The sequence below is a fragment of the Eumetopias jubatus genome, unplaced genomic scaffold, assembly GCF_037043125.1.
Source record: "Eumetopias jubatus isolate StellerSeaLion01/CBP00866 unplaced genomic scaffold, mEumJub1_p1.0 scaffold_3, whole genome shotgun sequence".
Lineage (NCBI taxonomy): Eukaryota > Metazoa > Chordata > Mammalia > Carnivora > Otariidae > Eumetopias > Eumetopias jubatus.
The window spans coordinates 169,970,445-169,976,657 of NW_028274809.1; the positions used below are offsets into that span (position 1 = coordinate 169,970,445).

At 33.9% G+C, this 6,213-nt stretch overlaps 1 pseudogene; it reads left to right on the forward strand.

Moving 5' to 3' along the window:
- The first annotated feature begins 3,501 nt into the window (after nt 1-3,501).
- Nucleotides 3,502-3,741, forward strand: LOC114211488 (small ribosomal subunit protein eS21 pseudogene; annotated as a pseudogene).
- Nucleotides 3,742-6,213: the final 2,472 nt, after the last annotated feature.

A 6,213-nucleotide genomic window follows, 5' to 3' on the forward strand; every position in this document is an offset into this window, starting at 1 on the left:
TAGAATCACTTTCTACATAAGCACCTTAAAGTTCAGTTACCAAACATCACTAGAAAAGGAGCTTGCATTATGTAGGCCAATTTTTAACATGATGCCCTCATTAAAAAAAATACTCAAGTGAAGTGTTTTTTGTTTTGTTTTGCTTTGTTTTTAATCTACTTGCAAGAATAGCAAGGTTAGGCCTACTGTGGTTTGCTAAAATTAATATTAGATTGGGGGCCAGTACTGTGGTAGGTTATATCATTGTTTACACATATTTGTTCTTCTTCTCAGCAGGAAATTATTTTTGCCTCTCCACATGGCTTGCCCATGCAACTTTTGCACCTCACTTTATTGGAGGATTGTGCATGTATGTTCTCTTGAATTAGGATTGCCTATATGACTTACCCTTGCCAATTAAATGTAAACAGAAATGGCATGTAGCATTTCTAAGAGTAGCTTTAGGAGGGAGATGTGGTTAGCAATGTCCCTTCCCTCCTCCACAGAAAGTAGCAATATTGAAGGTAAAAGCTCCTTTTTCAGCCTGAGTTCTAACATGAAGAAAATATGGATTAAAACAACAGGTAGACATGTAAACATCAATCGATGTTTCATATGAGTGAGAAAAGCCTTTATTGTTGTGTTCTGACTACAGTTCTGAGGTTGTTAGTTACTACTATAAGATATAGCCTATGCTGACTATTATCTTTAAACTTTCATTGGCTTTATACATTTTTATTAAATTGACCTCGAGTTGTTTCAATTCCTGAGGTATCATAGTCATTCAAATGGAGTATATGAATACACTTTTAAGTGAAATTAAAATTCATTTATTCACCCATTTACTTATTCATTCAAAAATATTTATAACATTTCTATTACATCAATGACACTGTACTCGTACTGGTAACACATCAATGAGCAAGAAAGGCAATGTCTTCATCTAGCTTATAACCATGGAACATACAGATTTTACACCCTAACTTCACAATTAATTACAAATATTATGAACACAATAATTACTATGCATTCTAAAAGAAGATATTTTGAGGACTTATTTTAGACTCAAGGGGTAGGAACGATTTTCTTAAGAAAGGAATATTAACTTATCTTAACAGTTAAAAAAAGTAAAAAGTGCTTGGGTGACTCAGTCAGTTGAGTGTCCAACTGTTGATTTCAGCTCAGGTCATGATCTCAGGGTTGTGAGAACTAGCCCTACAGCAGGCTCCATGCTCAGCGGGGTGTCTGCTTGAGATTCTCTCTCTCCTTCTGCCCTTTTCCAGCAAATAAATAAATAAATAAATCTTTAAAAAAAAGTGAAAATGGCAGAGTAAAGACTTCTATAAAATATCTTCATAAAGATAACGAGAACACTGCCAAAAATTGTGAAAATTCAGTTTTTTATAAATCTGGAAATTAGCCAGTTTTGCAAAAATCTAGGGAAAATTTCAAGAAAGACAGCTGAAACTTAGTAAGAACAGTGAGCTTGTGGCATTTTTTTCTTGCCTCATTTCCATCCCCGTCTCCAGCTCCACAACGTTCTCTAAAACCAACAGCCTGCAATCATGATAAAAAGTAGAAGGCTACAGAGTTGGAGAGGGCAGAATGCTGTGGAAACTCTTTTTTGAGCCCAATTCCTAGAGATTCCACACTATTTGATTAATCACTACTGATAATCACTAACTGATAATCAGTTAATATCACCATTATCTGAAGCGGTGGATAATAATTAAGTGGAACAAACCAAAAAACTTAGAAGGAACAGCTGGGGAATGAGATGTCATAGGTGTCTTTGAAAAACTCCCTGGGACTCTTGACTATATGCATGTCTAGGACTGTGCAGATGCTCAGCGAAGTCTGAAAAAGGCCCTGAGATCTCAGTTTTGGCAAACCTTGAGACATTGTACCAGCAGAAAGTGTAGATTAAAGCAGAGTCGTAAATCGAATGGCTGAGTGTTGAAGGCATACCACAGTGTGCAACTGGAGCCCTTTGGCAAAGACTGGAGACTTATTGGTTCCAGGAATTTGAATAAATTTCTATCTAAACATTAGTTAATCACTAAGCTACACATCACAGACCTCAGTGGTCACACATGGAGAACAACATAGACTTTACAGAGGTAGCTCAGAAAACTAACTAAACAAGCAACTAACAATACAGCTAATGGCCACCTTAGGACATTAAAAAAAGAAAAGCAAACTAAACTCAAAAGGAAAGAAATAATAAAGACTTGAGCAGAAATAAATGAAATAACAGTAAAACAATAGAGAAAATTTAGAAAAACAAAGGTTGAATCTTAAAAAGATAAAACTGCCAAGCCCATAGCTAGAATGACAAAGAAAATAAAAGAACAAACTCAAATTACTAAAACTGGGAAAAAGGGAACATACTATCTGCCTTACAGAAATAAAAAATGATCAAAAAGGAATATAATAAATAATGGTATGACAACAAATTAGATAATCTAGCTGAAAGGGGCAAAATTCTGGAAAGAGTCAATCTAATGGAAATGACTTAAGAATTAACAGAAAAACTGAATAAATTATAAGAAGTAAAGTAATAAGTTAGTAATTAAAAAATATCCCACAAATCCAATCTCAGAACTAAATGGCTTCATTGGTGAATTCTACTAAGTAGTTAAAGAAAAAATAACATCAATCTTTCCTGAACTCTTCCCCCAAAATAAAAGAGGAGAAGGAAAGATTTCTCAACTCATTTTATGCAGCCAGTATTAACCTAATGCTATCAGATCAAGGTAGTACAAGAAAAGAAAATTATGGGCCAGTATAATTTATGAATATAAGCAAAAAGATACTCAACAATATATCAGCAAACTAAATCCACCAAAACATAAAGAGGAATAAATCTCATAACCCAGGTGCAATCATAACTTCAGGAATGTAAGTTGTTCAAAATACAAAACCAATGTATTATATCTTAGAATAAAAGACAAAAGCTACTATGTCATTTCAAATAGATGCAGAAAAAATCTTTCAGAAAATAGAACACTCTTCCATGATAAAAATATTTAACAAACTAGGAAAAGCAGAGATCTTCTTCAACCTGATAATGGGAATCTAAGGAAAAACCTACAGTGAACATTGTACTTAAATAGGAAAGACTGAAGGATTTCACCGACAAAGATTAGGGGGGAAAAAATCTGTTCAGGCCATTTCTTTCTTCCTTTTTTTTAAACATCTTATGTATGTATGTATGTATGTATGTATGTATTTATAGAGCATGTGTGAGCGGGGGCAAAGGCAGAAGGAGAAAAAAATCTGAGGCAGGCCCTGCTCTGACCGCAGAGCCCAAGGCGAGACTGGAACTCACAGATCCAGAGATCATGACCTGAGCTCAAGTCAAGAGTTGGGTGCTTAACCTACTGAGCCACCTAGGTGCCCCTGTTCAGGCCATTTCTATTAAACATTGTACTAAAGAGTCTAGTGGGTGAAATTAAGAAAAAGAAATAAAAGATAACAGAGAATAGAAAATATTTGCAAATCGTTCTGCACTCTTGCTCCATGCAAGACAATGCCCAGGAGTTCTTGGACCTGTACATGTGGTGGAAATATTCTGCCAACCACATCATCCAGGCCACAGACCATGCATCCAGCCAGATGAACATGATGGAGGTTGACAAGGTGACAGGCAGGTTGAACAGCCAGGCAGTTTAAAACCTATGCTATTTGTGGGGCCATTTGCGGGATGACTCCATCCTCTAACAGGCCAAGGCCTGTGGCACCATTTCAAAGAACTTCTGACTGTAAAGGATCACAGATGTGGAATATTTGTCATAAATAAATAGCAACCTGCTCCTCCCAAAGAGAAAATATTTGTAAATTATATATCTGATTAGAGTCTAATATCAACAACATATAAAGAACTTGTGTAACTCAACCATATAAAGACAACCCAAATTAAAAATGGGCAAAGATTTTGAACATACCTTTCTCCAAAGAAGAAATACAAATCGAGAAGAAGCACCTGAAAAGATGCTGAATATCATTAGTCATCACAAAACACAAATTAATACCTCAATGAATGACCACATTACACCCACAGCATGAATATGATAAGAGAGTCCATCACAAGCATTAATGAAGTTGTGAAGAAATTGGAATATCAGACATTGCTACTGAGAATATATAATGGTGAGGCTGCTTTTTAAATTATTTTTGCTGTTCCTCAAAACATTAAGCATAGTGTTACCATGTGATCTAGCATTTCCACTCTCTAGGTATATGCCCAAGAGAAGCAAAAACACATTGCTTGTGTTAATAAGCATTATTGTTAATAATAGCATTATTCACAATATGTAAAAAGGGAAAATATCTCAATCTATCAACTGATGAATAGAAAAGCAAAATGTACTAAATCCGTGAAACGGGGCATTATTCATCCATTAAAAGGAATCATATTCTGGTACATGCAACCACACAGGTGATCCTGAAAAACATAATGTTATGTAAAAGAAGCCAGATATGAAAAGTCCCATGTTGTGTGACTCTTTTTATGTGAAATATCCAGACTAGCAAATTGATATAGACAAAATACCTAGCAATGATTTCCAGGAGCTGAAGGAAAGGCAAGATTTTTTATATAACTATACAACTCAATAAAGTTGTATAGTTATGTAACTATATATAGTTTTATATATAACTATATATAAATCTACAAAGTCATATAGTTGAAATATGGACTAAGTGATTGGTTGTAGATATCTTTATCTCCTAGGACAAATTTAACTTGAGGAAAAAAATTTGGAAATTACTCATGTATTGACAGTAATTAAAACTTGGACCAATATGAATTTAGGAAGAAAGAGTGCAGAAAAAAAAAATCAGGCATTACTTAAATGACAGGTAGAAGAAGAGGAGGTGGCAAGAGAAGATGAGAATGAGTGAGAAAAGAAAAGCAGATACTGTTGTGGAAGAAAGGGGTAGCAGTTTTTCAAGAAGTCAGTAAGCAATATGTCCAAGTGATGTTTAAAGGTTAAGAAAGATGTTTTTATAGAGAGGTGACTAGGGTACCTGGAAACTTTAGTAGTGGAAAAATTAGGGCAAAAATTATATTCTAATGGTTTAAATAGTGACTCTAAATACTCTTTGCAAGAGATTTGTGATTAGGAGAAAAAGCAATAAGGCTGTGTGAAAATTAAAATTATGAAACTTTTTTTTCAAACCGAAAGTGCTCACTAAATACGAATGCAATTTAATTAGCTCTGTTAATTGTTTAATCCAATCTTTATGTCCCTTTTATGAAAAATAAGGGCTGTAGATGATCTAAGAATTTTTGCAATTTCATGATAAAGGATTAAAATTACTGTCAGTATTTTTAATTTTATGTTTTCCTATAACATTTGAAGAGGTATTATTTTTTATTATTTTTACTTATAAAACATGTAAAAATTATACATAGTCAAACCAAAATGAATTAGTGATTATTTAAATTGAGAAAAATTATGATATGGAGTATTGCTGTAAGAATATTTAAACTATATATTAAATCTGTAGGAGGAATGGTGGGATATATGAATATTACATTAATTTGATTAAAGTCCCCTGTGGCGGCATCCCACTTGAACCAGTCTGTGCAATTAACACTTCTTGCCCTCCCCCCACCAAAAACACACTTTCTCATTCCATAAGAATCCCAATTTAACCATAAGTGTTAAGCAATCTAATTATCAGACATATGTCTGAATATCTAAGAAACTTAACCTCATGTTGTTAACCCTTGAGAGAAAGGGCTTATTTGCATTTTTAGAAGAAATTTGTTAACTTAATTTCTGGTTGTGTAATATTTGTGAAATTTTCTGGTTTAAAAACACCCACAAAGTACCCCTATATTTCGGTGCCACATTATCCATCATTTCTTACATTATGCAGACTAACTCATTTTCACCATTTTGTTCAGTTAAATCATTAAACAGAATTTTCTCAGTACTATCCTCTGGGTGGCATTTCAATGGCTGCTAGCGTAAACATACAAATATGTAGTCAAAAACTCAAGCTTTATGAAGAAATCCAAGATTCTAGGTTGAATCTCAGCCTCTCTTACTACTGGCAGTGAAAATGGAGCCAGATACTTAATCTCGTTAAGCATTAATATTTTCATGTGAATTAAGGTAGTTATTAGAAATGTTATGAAATTAAATACAAACAATCCATATAAGACATGTAAGCAAGTAAAACACTACAATTGATCCTTGAATATCACAGTGGTTAGGGGCC